The sequence below is a fragment of the Schistocerca nitens genome, chromosome 1, assembly GCF_023898315.1.
Source record: "Schistocerca nitens isolate TAMUIC-IGC-003100 chromosome 1, iqSchNite1.1, whole genome shotgun sequence".
NCBI classification, from domain to species: Eukaryota; Metazoa; Arthropoda; class Insecta; order Orthoptera; family Acrididae; genus Schistocerca; species Schistocerca nitens.
Window position 1 is genome coordinate 362540546 of NC_064614.1, and position 14225 is coordinate 362554770.

Here is a 14225-nt window from a genome sequence, read left to right on the forward strand (position 1 = left end):
TGAAGAAACTTTTAACGAGTGTAACAAAGAGAACACCTATCCCACATTTCCTTTAGGCAAAACGAAAGTGAAAGGAGCAGTATCGAGTAAAGGAGTGGATGTTAAATTACAGACACATTTATCATTTTGTATTGGAGGTCACACATTTCACTCAAATTTTTGGATTGTTCCTTTATTAACAACAGACGTAATTTTAGGTACTAATTTTCTCGTACAACACGACGCAGTGGTCGATTTTCAAAATTCCTATTTAATGTTGAAGGATGAAAATGTGCAATTGGCTTTAGAATTTCAGCACTCATTATCTGCGGAAGAACAAACAATTAACCGCACAGAGGTCATTTCCGCAACACGTAACATAGACTGTAGTTCCACATTGTTCACGGATACGTACGTACATAACTATAATACTCCAGACGAAACTGACTACGACGTAATGCAAATGATTTCTGATAAAGTTAAACAAAGCAGTGCAAATACAGACGACGAACGAACGCAATTACACAAAATTCTTTTACAGCAAGCTCCAGTTTTCGACAACATTCCTGGTACTATGTCCGGATTTATGTATGAATTTCAAGTCAAACAGCACGACACATTTAAAGCTAAGCATTATCCTATTCCGTATATTCATAGAGAACAAGTTAAAAAAGAATTGCAGGATATGCTCGACCAAGGAATTATAGAACCAGCAGTTAGTCCGTACATAAACCCGCTACATATTGTTAAGAAAAAAGATGGCTCACTTCGCCTTGTACTTGATTCACGTCACATTAATGACATTATTATTAATGAAACAGATCGACCACAGACATTAGAGGAACTTCTACAGAAATTTCACGGTACAGCTATTTATTCCACATTAGATTTGAAATCGGGATTTTGGCAAATACAACTTCATCCGAATTGCAGAAAGTACACAGCTTTTCTCTGTTTTGGCGACTGTTATCAATTTTGTAAATTACCATTCGGCTTAACTATTTCTTCTGCAGCTTTTATTCGCGGTTTGAACACTATACTTCCGACAGAACTTAAAGACAGAATCACGACGTACGTAGATGACATTCTTATCGCAGAAGCTAACTGGTCTGAACATAATCTGATTTTAGAACGACTATTGCAAACTTTCCATGCACAAGGACTCACAGTTAACCTCAGTAAATCGCATTTTGGTAAAACTTCTATAAAATTTCTTGGACACGTAATTTCAGCAGAAGGTATTGCGCCTGATCCGGAAAAACTTCAAGCTCTACGTGACATTACTGTTCCTACAACGAAGAAACAATTACGCAGCTTTTTGGGTTTAATTAACTTTTTTCGTAAATTTATTCATCACTCTGCTTTAGACACGCCTAGATTATGCCAATTAACAGGTAAAAATACTATTTGGTCATGGGATAAGCAAGCACACTCTGAATTTATGAACCTGAAACATGCTTTGTTGAATGCTCCACTTTTATCGCACCCCGATCTTACTAGAAATTTTTCTATTGCCACCGACAGTTCTAACACAGCTTTAGGCGTACACATTTTTCAGGAAATTGAAGAAGATGGTTCTACAGTAATTAAAAACATCGCATTTGCAAGCCGCATTTTGTCACATGCTGAACGAAATTATTCCGTCACAGAATTGGAAACATTATGTGTTGTTTGGGCTTTTACGAGATTTAGACACTTTCTTTATGGCAGACATACCACCGTCTACACGGATCATAGAGCTATACAATTTTTGCTTTCAGCTAAATTCACACACGATAGATTAAGTAGATGGAAACTATATTTACAGGAATTTAATTTTACGATTGTTTACATTCCCGGCACACAAAATGTAATAGCAGACGCACTTTCTCGTTCTCTCAGCAACAATCAGCAAGACGTAGCAACCAACTTCTGCAAAGCAAATTTCAGCGTCATGTACATTCAACAAGTTGGATTTGAAAATTTTATTTCCTCGTCATTACAGGACATAGCACGAGAGCAAAGCAAAGACAATGTGTGGAAAGAAATTAAACACCTTTGGCAAGATAAGAATAATGTTACGATTAGAAACCACTACACTGTACGCAATGACATTCTGTTTCGCCGCTCTCATCCAGACAGCAACAATTGGTTATTATGCATTCCTGACGAACTGGTTAACAAATTAATCTGGTACACGCATTTAAGCTACGCACATTACGGAGCAAGAAAATGTTTTCTTATACTGAGACAGAACTGTTATTTTACAAACATGGAAAAACGTATACGACGAGTTTTAGCGTCATGTAAAATTTGCCAGAAAGGTAAGTCAGACACCACTTCACACATTCCTCCATTATATCCCATTATACCTGTTAAATTAAGACATATGGCCGCAGTAGACATTTTTGGTCCAATTCCGAGAACTAACAGAGGTTTTTGCTACATCTTTGTCGCTGTTGAACTCACTTCAAAATTTGTTACTTTCACTCCGTTACGTAAAGCTACTGCCAAAACTGTTTCGAAAGCATTTGTAAAGCATTTCTTATTTCATGTAGGGCATGTGATGAAAGTAATTTCTGACAATGGATCACAATTTCGTTCTGCTATATGGATACGCATGTTACGAGCTAGAAACATTTCTCCGATCTATATATCCAAGTACCACGCTTCTTCGAACCCTTGTGAACGACTAATGAAAGAAATTGGTAAACTGTGTAGAATATACTGCCACAAAAGACATGTTAATTGGGACACACACATACACTCATTCCAAGATGTAATTAATTCCATTCCAAATGAATCCACTATGCTATCTCCGTCTGTTATACTGAAAAACGTTGAACCACCAAACAAAATCAAAGAGTTAGTAAATTTTCCTACATCTCGTCGATTACGACACCACGAAATAATTGACATTGCGCTGAACAACATCAAACGTGCCGCAGAGCGCCGGAGAAGACAGCAAAAACAGGTTTGTAGACGCCGAGACTTTCACATTGGACAGAAGATACTAGTACGTACACACTATTTATCCAGTAAATTAAAAGGTAAGTGCAGTAAATTTGAACTTCTATACGCAGGTCCATATCGGATTCGCAGCATTCCTCACCCTAATGTTGTACACGTCGAAACTTTGAGAACCAGAAAATCGAAAGGCAATCACCATATCTCCAATGTTAAACCGTTTAATGAATGAACATACTTTATGATTTATCACACTGTAATACATTTTCAGATATTTATGTGAACAATTATTGATGATTATCGTATTTTTTCTTGGCAAGTGCCCGGCAAGGTAAGGCTAGCAGATCGCTCTTCTTGTCGTTACACAACAGACCGTGCATATTTTCCAGATGAACTTACACATTTTGTGACCACTTATGCAATTACATTTATGTGACTACCTATTGATGATTATCGTATTTTTTCTTGGCAAGTGCCCGGCAAGGTAAGGTTAGCAGGTCGCTCTTCTTGTCGTTACACACTAGACCGTGCATTTTTTCAGATGAACTTACGCATTTTATGAATAATTATGTAATCCTCTGTAATGACGCATTAATTTTATCAAATTCTCTCTCCATTGAAGTCTTTAATTAACAAGCTGAGCACAACGAATATCACATTTTGTCTTTCTTATGTATGTACGATTGTTTTCATGTTTTGTTTGTATGCACTGTGAACTAGTTAAGGTATAACACACACCATTTGACTTTGACTTTTTGCCCTATGATATCTCAACATCGTGACTGTTTTACATTTTCTTTTTTTTTTTTGCTGCTGCATTGTGATATTCTCTGTACATTTTTTGCCTTTGAACACTGTCTATGCTTTTGACATATTACGTTTTTTCTGTCATGTTATGCTGTATGCTTAATTGTGTCACCATTAACCAGTCATTATTTAATGGGTATATGATTTAAATGCAAGACATTAATCTTTGTTCATCAATTTCAGAAATAAATGATGCGTAAAGGAAATGGATTAAACAGAAGTGGGAATTTCACCTACGGAATAAACGAAAGAAGATGCAATAAGCTAATGAGGACGAGTAAATGGATCAGAATTAACAAGCATTAACCAGAATATATTATACACATCGTAAAATAGCAGTCTTAACTAATTTTTTCTTTCAGAATACAAGGCGATTGATACAAGCTGTCAGACAGAACTACACATTTTAGTTTTAAGTGATGAAATATGCTAGGGATTAGGAATAGTTGTGTGATGAATAATGAAGTGATTTTTGCAGATGATAATGAATGCTGATAATGAATAATGATGAAGAATATGGTACTATGGATAATGAATTTTTTGTTTACAGGTGGTGATAATGATGAAGTTATGATGATATGAATAATGAAGTTTTTTTCTTTACAGATGAGGATAATGTTGAAGTTATGTATTTATGCTATGTAGTTGTTTAAGTATTTGTTGCAGTTTGCTTTGACAGCAGGTGTTATATTGCGTAGTAGGATGACTGAAGGTTTTGGAAAGGACAGCTATGGAACACACATTTTTTATACACATTTCACTACCTGTTAATTCGAAGTTCACTACTTTTCAGCATAGTCTGCGTTTCTTCTTTCAGCTCAATAATCCATTTTGTATTTTTTCTAGGAGAAGCTTTTCATGATACTTACTAAACTTGTTACTTATTATACCTGTTCTAGTACTTGCAATTTATTTTTTTTTACCCATTTGTGTCTATCATTTATAAATGTGATAACCTTGCTACAGCTGACTCATGACGAATGACGTTACGCATTTTCATTTATAGGAACAACCTAGAATCAATTTTTTCTCCTTTTTTTCTTCTTGCTTTCCCTTATAATTACCCAAGCAATGCATTGCTAGCACAGAAAAAAAAAATGTATTACCAGTCCCAAATAATGTCACTAGTTTATGATAATTCTGCATAATACTAATTAGCTCTGAATAGTATGTCACTTGAATAATGACTTCTTATTGTAATGAGACTACTTATTATGCCCATGATTCTTAATGCTATGATTGTAATTAACTGATTTTTAATAATGACTTGTTAATTCGATAATTGATGGCCACTGAGTGCCAATAATTAGTGTCACTTAATGAATTATGTATTAATTGTCATTAATTAGCTACTGTATTCAATTCTGACTTCATGTTTTTAATAATAGGCCACTGAGTGCCAATAATTAATGTAACTAAATGTTTTGTTAGTAATTATGCCATTAATGAGCTCCTATTTTTCAATGATGACTTCTCACGATAATACTGAATGATGATAAATGTTTTGTACTAATCAATAATTGCTAGCCACTGAGTGCCAATAATTAATGTAACTAAATGTTTTGTTAGTAATTATGCCATTAATGAGCTCCTATTTTTCAATGATGACTTCTCATGATAATACTGAATGATGATAAATGTTTTGTACTAATCAATAATTGCTAGCCACTGAGTGCCAATAATTATTTGTAAATATGTCATTTGAATGAGGAAAAATGTTTTGTAATACTCAATACTTGATGGCCATTGATTGCCACTCTTGTCTGTAAATTAATTAATGAACATTTTTCTGTAATATTACATTCATGGTACAGAAATGTTCAATAACTGAGCTATGTATGCCGCATACTACTTATGTAATCACCTATTAAGGCTTGTCTGTTAGTTAATGTCCTTCAACTTCTGAGCTAACTACCCTGAATTACTGTAATATCCATTTGTCCTATACATCCTCCTAATCATGGAGCACTATATTTGGTTTTGCACTAATTCTACGTTGGTGTGCCTCTTAAGAGCGTGGTGTTGACACGACATGCTGTCCACCACCGTAAGCGAAGAAGACGTTATTATGGTCCCACTGTTTGGTGTACCTGATGTACTGCCAAATGATAGCATGGAATAATACTACGACGTTTCACTGTCTTGATACGCTGATAAATACTTCTGGGAACGGAACTGCAGATTGTATCACTTAGTTGTGATTCTGTGGAAAGATATGGACTTTCAGTGCAGCTATGTGCAAACTAAAGTGCTACAACCATGATGCAATCCTTTCCTTTCCTATCCTAATAGTGAAAAACATTTTTAGCTAGCATCATGTATGTTCATGGCCTATACATCTTTTCTCGATTTGTTGAACTCCAGTGCGAGTACACTTATGTCACCTGTCGACACGATTTTTTGCTATTATGTTTATTTATTGTGAAAATACTAAAGACTTTTTTTGATTTGTTCTGAAGTGCAGTATGTGTGCACTCTTGTCATTTATATTGTATATACTTTTGTGATTTGATGATTTTTTTGTACACTTGCGTTTATTTCTTATGAAAATGTTCAAAAATTTTCAGTGCATGTGCACTCATGACACTTGTCAACATGATTTTTTTTTTTGCCTGTTATGAAACTGCTAAAGAACTTTTCAGTGCGTGTGCATTTTGTTATCTGTCAAATAATTTGTATATACATTTTTCCTGATTTGTTTTGTACTTATATTTTGTCTTGTCTGTAATGTTTTGTAATTGGTGCATGCGCACAACATTTAATTCATGTATTACATCCAAATATTTTGTAAATGTTAATTAATTAAAGGAAAAATTTGTTACGATGGCAAGTCCAAATGACTCACCATCGCTGCCAAATTTTTGCCCCCCCCAGTGGAGGGTTATGAAACACGTATGTTGTGCGGCAGCGATGCTGAGACATTGTAGAATCTCTGACCAGAGCAGTTGCGCTCGACTCGCAGTAGCGAGCAGTCAGTCTGTGTGCAGTAGTCAGTGCTCAGTAGTGCTAGGAGTCTGTGAGTAGTGGTAGCCCAGAGCAGTCTGCGGGCGTCGGCACAGCAATGGTCGAGATTCAGGATGAGGTATAATTTTATTAAATAAGTATTCATGCAGCTTTGCGCTCATCACATAATCTAATCTATATTCGATGTAATTAATTTTCAAATCGCCCCAATAATAATCTGATTTCAAAGCAATTTTTAACTAAACAATGATTCGAATTCCTTCCATTTCCTTTAAAGAAAAATTTCAGTTAACTTCAAAAAAATTTAATTATTGCGATGCATCTCCTCCTGGCGCAGAATAAGAGCAGATATTTCACATGCAGTTATACTAAGGTAAGAAATTAATTCTGATTTTTGCACAGGGCCAAAGACCGACATTTCGGTTAAATTGAGTTTTGATTATCACTGTAGTTTCATTATCATGGGATTATCTTACATTTTGTGTGGAGAACTTATACTTGAGTCAGATTGCTAAATTTTGTTTAATTGTCTTTGTCATTAATATTTTTGCGGGAAGGTTACATTTGGCTCCATTTCTATTAAGTAAAATCATTCAATATTATTGTGGGGAGGTTACAATGTTAAGTCCCATAGTGCTCAGAGCCATTTGAACCATTTGAACCATTCATTTTGCGATTTTTTTTTCCACCAGTGTATGTGGCTATATCTGCATCTACATCTAAGGCTATATCTGTAGCTATACATATGGCTAATGTTGTAAATTAAGTTACCATGATGGCTTACTTTAGTGTGTACATGAGACCAAGAAATAAAAGCATATAATGAACAGAAGACTTTCGACAGCGCTTCAGTTTACGTCGATCTGATTGGTACAAGCGTATCGACTCTGCTCCCGTGCGTTGATATACAATGAAACAGTGCTTGTGGGAAGTGGTTTGCACAGTATCACATTGTCTCATTCGGTATCGAACAGCAGCGGGGAAGTGCACACTGAGAGGTGCGTCAGAAGCAATCAGCCCGTGTCAATAGGTGACGTCTCTCGGTGGCCGGGGAGTGACCATTGCCGACACAACGGTACGACTGTGTGTGCTTTCGGTCGCTGCTACCCCCTACATAACGGCGCTTTGTGCAAATCACTAACTTAGTGTACAGTACTCTACAAAATCTGGAGCTCACTGCTTAAATTGTAGTCGGAGGGCCAAAACAGGCGAACGGTGCACCTCAGCCAGCACATTACAATCGGCCATTAACAGGCAACGTAAATTATTAATGCGAGAGGCGGATGATAAGCGGTACTGCCAACTGTGAAGTAATTCTGGTACTTTGAAATTTTTATTAAATTAAAGTTAAAATAAGAATTATAACAATTAGTTCATTCGAAAAAAATTGAATTAATAAGTATCTAAAGATGTTGAGACCCGTTTCCCAACTGCTTGTGTAGAATATCGATAATTTCACAATGTCAAAGAATTCGTCCGAAAAAAATTAAATTAATAACTATCTAAAGATGTTGAGGCCAGTTTCTCAAATTTTGCATAGAATATCGATAACAGCACAGTGTCAGAGAATTTTTTCAGTTTGTTAAAAAGTGCGTACACATGAGAATAGCAGTTTTTATTTCGTCTGTAAACCTTGCGCCCCTGCTGTTCCAAGCAGTCGTTACAAACAGGCCAACAATGACACATTTATAACGGTGGAATGTCATTACAAACATTTAATTTGATGTGCTATACACACTTTTCATTTTCACTGTAGGTGCACTCGCAAAACAGTATGGCGCACCTTTCAGTTGTGTCACTTAGTTTCCATTGAATGGAATATCTCGAAAATTTCTGAACGCGTATGAAGCCCGAAACGCTTAAATACAATTTTTTTAAGCTCAAGTGCCCAGATATATGTTGTCCTCAACGGCGAGTATTCATCACAGACAAGAGTACCGTCAGGAGTGCCCATCGAAGTGTGATAAGACAGCTGTTCTGTCCTGACGGACAGAATTAGCAATAATCTGCAACCATTTACTGGTATGGGTAAGTGTCGTCACTGAGTGACCGTAGGGATGCAGGATTCAGAGGGAATTAGTGTTTGGTGTGATAAAACACACTTTTCTATAAATATAGAGAAATGTATCTCAAAGGACATGAGTAGGACAAACAGTCGTGTAATGCTCGAATAAAGTATTAATGGTATGCTGCTTGACACAGTCACGTGAATCAAATTGATACGAGATGGAACGAGCACTTAAGGACGAGAGTAGAAAAGGCAACTTCTGTTTACTGGGGGAATTTTAGGAAAGTGTAGCGTATCTGTAAAGGGGACCGCGTGTAGTACGTTTGTGTGATCCATTTTTGAGTACTGCTCGAGTGTTTGGGATCACCACCAGGCCGGGTGGACTAAAGAAAGCCAACGAAGCAGTTTGGAGCCGTCCTTCAATAATTCTCGCCAGTAGATTAGATCACAATTCGTGTCGGGCTACATAAAACCAGTCAGAAGATTGATAACGCAAAAAAAGGAACAAAAGAAAAGAAAGGAAAAATTAGATCAACGTGCGAGAATTACGTAGATGCCTCGTGAAATTAAGTGGGACGAGATTTTGAGAACCATCACTTGCAGCTGATGGAGAATGAGTCTACAGCCGCCGACGTATATTTTCGCGTAAGGACCACGTAGACAAGATAAGAGAAATTAGTTCTCGTATCGACACATGTAGACAACAGATGTTCCGTCTCTCCATCTGAGAATGGAACAGGAAAGGGAATTACTGGTAATAGTAGAAGGTACCCTCCCCCATGCACCACACCGTGGAGTAAGAATGAGATATAGATGTAAAGAGCATTACTTTGTTAACGACAAATACCGTTAGTGAATGGAACAAGTTTGTCTGCAAGCAAGACACACTGTGCCTGCGGTTCAAAATGGCTCTGAGTACTATGGGTCTTAGCTTCTCAGGTCATCACTCCCCTAGAACTTAGAACCACTTAAACCTAACTAACCTAAGATCATCACATACATCTATGCCCGAGGCAGGATTCGAACCTGAGACATAGCGGTCGCGCGGTTCCAGACTGTAGCGCCTAGAACCGCTTGGCTACACCGGCCGCGAGTCCGAAATGAGTCACAGAAGAAAGAGGGTCTGCTAGAAGTGGACGGATCCAGTCAGTGGAGTCAAATTTCAAAATAATGATCATTAAACACACACAGTAAAGGCATAGGAGGTGAGACAAAAACTAAAAACTGGAAAAAAAGGGGGGCGGTAATGGAGTCACAGAACGAGAAGACTGTAATAGAAGTCCCAACCACAACCAGTCTGCCCCTGCTCCAAGACTTACGTAGAACCTTATATCTGGAAATAAAAACCACTTTCATGGAGAAAACTGAGGACCAGTTCAACCATCCGTGGATTGTCTTCTAATATTAAATTTAAGGAATCGGGAAGACTTGAGTTAACACGAAGGGCCGAAAGAAGGGACATTCCATCAGTAAGATATCGTCAGTCTGGCTCCACAACCACACTGTGGGGGTGTGTCGTTGGGTAGGAGGAAACTATGGGTGAGCCGGGTATGACCAGTGCGTAAACGGCATAAAACAGTGGACTCCTTCCGAGAGGAGCTGAAGGAAGAACGCCAAACTGCAGTAGACTCCTTGATTGCGCGGGGTTTATTACGAGTACTATGAACAGTAGCGCTCGGGATGGCTTCCACTTTTGGGCAAAGAGAGATTTGACGTAGATCTGCATATCCGCAGCTGGAATCGTGAAAGTATCTGCTTCTGTAGCCAAACGGTCAGCTAGTCCATTCCCTGGGATACCCACATGACTTGGGACCCAAGAAAGATGACTGACCAGGCGACACGCTCAAGGGCAGAGAGACTGTCATGGATAGCAGAGACCAAAGGATGACGAGAGTAGCATAGGTTGATAGCCTACAGGCTGCTCATGGAGTCTGAGCAAATTAAAACACTGTACACACACACACACACACACACACACACACACACACACACACACACACACGCCCCAGAGAGCACTCGAATTTCTGGCGGGGAAGCCGCGCAATCCGTAACAACGCGCCTCAAACCGCGCAGCCACTCCGCACGGCGGCATACGATTGACATTTGCAGTATTGCGTAGCTATTTTCAGTACAAAGTAAGTACAAAAATAAGATGGGGTATGAAATCAAACGAAATGTCATCAGTTTTGTAACGAGCCTACGGAGACCACGTGTCCCTGACACCAAAATGCTGAGAAAGTATCCCTGAATTTTGTCTCAAGGTCAGGATCAGCCTGTATACAGGCTGAACATTAATAAAACCGACAAACTGCAGGGATGGGTTCCTGACTGGAAGTGGTGGAGAAAAAGATTCTATGAACATGCGTCCGGAAATGGTCGGTGTGCGTGCAACGAGAACATATAGTCCAGGAACAGAGTACAGAGCTGCATCGCGTCCACGTCACAACAGATGTTCAAAGTAGCGTTCATGGGATGCAACGCAAGAATTCATACGTCCCATCACGGACTGCCGCACTCTTTCCCACATTCCAGCCTATCTCCGAATAGTGTTACGGGCATCGTGAACATGCTGTTGAAGGACCCGCACACCAGGAACTCGTTTACCATACACCAGATGATCCCTGAGGTAAAAATCTAGGGGTTTTAACTCCGATGATCCAGCAGGCCATGCTACAGGGCCTTCATGTCCTATGCAATGTCCGGGGAAGATGTTCAAATGTTGGCGAACTGAAATATGCAGAAGGGGGGTGGTGCTCTTGAAAGCCTTCTACTTGTGTTTCAAATTTAGACTTTAATCATAAAATGGGAAGGTACTGTTAATCAGAACTCTGGGAGAAGTTGTGATTTGAATGACAATAGATTTATTCGTCCTTAACATCACAAGACAACAAAAATGACTAAAGAAATGTCACACAAACATTCTTATTTGACAAACGCTTTCACTAACATGTGGTCTATGGTGGACAAAGTGATCAACTGGGGATGGACACACATTAACTGGAACACTAATCGCTTTACCTGACTTCATGCACATGAATCCGGGTTATGGCACAAAAACTACGCCACCGTCAAGTATCTATACTATTCCAACAAAAGAAAAATATGGTTCGAAAGAACAGGGTGCCGAAAAACATATATTGGTGCCCTACGCCATAGCAGCGAATACTTTACCCTCCTGCTGGTCAGGGCGACACACCACAATGTGTTCGGCGACTGAAGTCATTGACGGCCGCAATCTGTTATTTATGGCGCACGCCCGAAAAATGCAAGTACGCTGTCTCGCGTTCGGTTAATTCGGAGTGCAGGTACTTTCCCATGAGCCTCAGACACCCCAGTGGAGTCCAGTGTGCAGGCGGAACCGTTTTCTGGTCTGCCAAACCAATTTGACTCTGTGCCTTGACTATGCGTGACGGAGTATGTCAAATGTTTAGACGGACGACTCAAGACAAATAAGTACACCCATGCATCACTCGTTGTGTGTGTGATGCTAGAAGCTGTACCTCTGATGGTTCGGAAGGTGACTGGCACAGGCTCTAAGTGCCACACTTACAAAGGACACAAGTCTCACCGTTTAGGTAGAGAACTGCAGTTCTTTACTAGCGAAGCGCCAGTACAAGAGTGATCTCTTCTCTCTCTGTCCGCTTCCTCCTCAGCTCGTTAGCAAAAGCCCATTTACATCTTAGACTTCTCCCACTTTTGCACAAGCCAATCACGAGCTGGAGCACGGCATTCAAAGCTCGGAGAGTGCCCCTTGATTTGAGCAATCAGACACTTTAAATTTAATTGGAAAAAGAAAGATTCAGCTTCGATGCGTCTTTCCCACAAGTTTACACCATGCCTTTGCAAACAACATTACCAGGATGGAACCACAGCCCTCCTTAAAAAGCTTGTTATCTTCTCTGTTGTGTCCATTTCGATGTTCCCAAAGAATAAAAGAACAGCCATAAACTCTATAAAAGCCTCGTGCTTTCACAAATAACAGAGTCTGGACGTCTGGGTGCCAGTGACCTCTCCCACCGAAATTCGCAGAACGCTCACAGTTGTCTTGTCGGCTTCCTACCTAACAAGGCGCCATCCTCTGCTTGATTGCCTGTCTACAGTGCACTGGCCATTGCAGCGGCGACTTCTTGGCGCTAGTCAGTCTACCTGGATGTGGCTGTCTCCCAACCAGCGCCAACCAACGTGCCTGCACAGTGAGACCACAGAACTCGGCCGTCCGGAAATGTTTCCACCCAGGTTCCGCAGAAAAAACGCGCTTTCCTCGGCCCACCGTCGCTGTGCGCTTTTACTGCAGTCACTTAAATCAGCACCCTATTCCTTTGAACACAGGTAAAGCTTACCATTATTCCTTCCCTAGAGCATGCAAGAAAGAGCATTAATTACTTCCCACCATTTCATCATGATGTATGAAGTCAAATCGAAATAAAGATCATATTCCCTAAGAACATGAAGCAGCATAACACCGAATCAGAAGCGAGAGTGCCCGGCAATCTCTCACTCTGTCATACCGAAACCACATAACATATCGTATTGCCGAAGGCATATTCTCAAGCATCCCAGGCAGAGTATTCCGCAGGAAGTGAAAGTGCGTTCCTCCATTGAGACGTTGCATAATAACAACCGGTCCAAGTATGTCGTCCCCATCCCTGACCACACATTGATGCTGAACCAGTGCTGATGAGATTCCTCAACAATTCCCTGAGGATTGTATGTAGCACACAGATGTCGATTATGCAGACTGAAGATGCTAGTTGTGGTAAAGGATGCTTCGTCAGTGAAGGGGACTGATGACAGAAATATCGTAACTGTGATTGTCTGGTGAAAAACCCATCGAAAAAATCCTTCCCGTAGAGGGAATCCGCTGCTGATAATCCTTGCACACATTGCATGTGATGGTGGTAGTAGCGGTTGTGATAATGATATACATAATCTTACTTTGGCTTACACCATGTTGGCGAGTCATTTGCCTGGGGCCTGTACTAGGGTTCGTCTCATAACCTGTAGAACATGGTCTTCTAAATGTGGTGTACGCACAGTCCTCCGCCTCCCGGCGAATTCATCTGCCTGAAAGGATCTATGAAAGCACAAATGTCCAAAAAGGGCTTTAAATGTTGTATGATGTGGTTGGTGTTTGTGAGGGTATTTGTTTTGGTGTAGCCTTACTGCTTCTCGACCGTTTCCATCTGCTTCGCCGTACACAAACACCATCTCAGCTTGTTCCCGACATTAATATCGGACTATTCTGTTGCTTACAGTATGCTGCGTCAATCACACAACCCACAATGCAGAAGAAACACACGGCACGTGGCCAGAGGAACTTTCATTCGTCCGCGCCATCTACGGTGGTAATGATGCATTTCCGGACACATGTTCATAGGACCTTTTTTCCCCCATTTCCAGTCAGGAATGCGTCCCTGCGGTTTGTCGGTTTTATTAATACTCATCTTGTATACCGAAGCCGGCGGAACACCCCTGTGCCTTATTAATGCGTGGGAACGATGGGCCAAACACAGATCCGTGT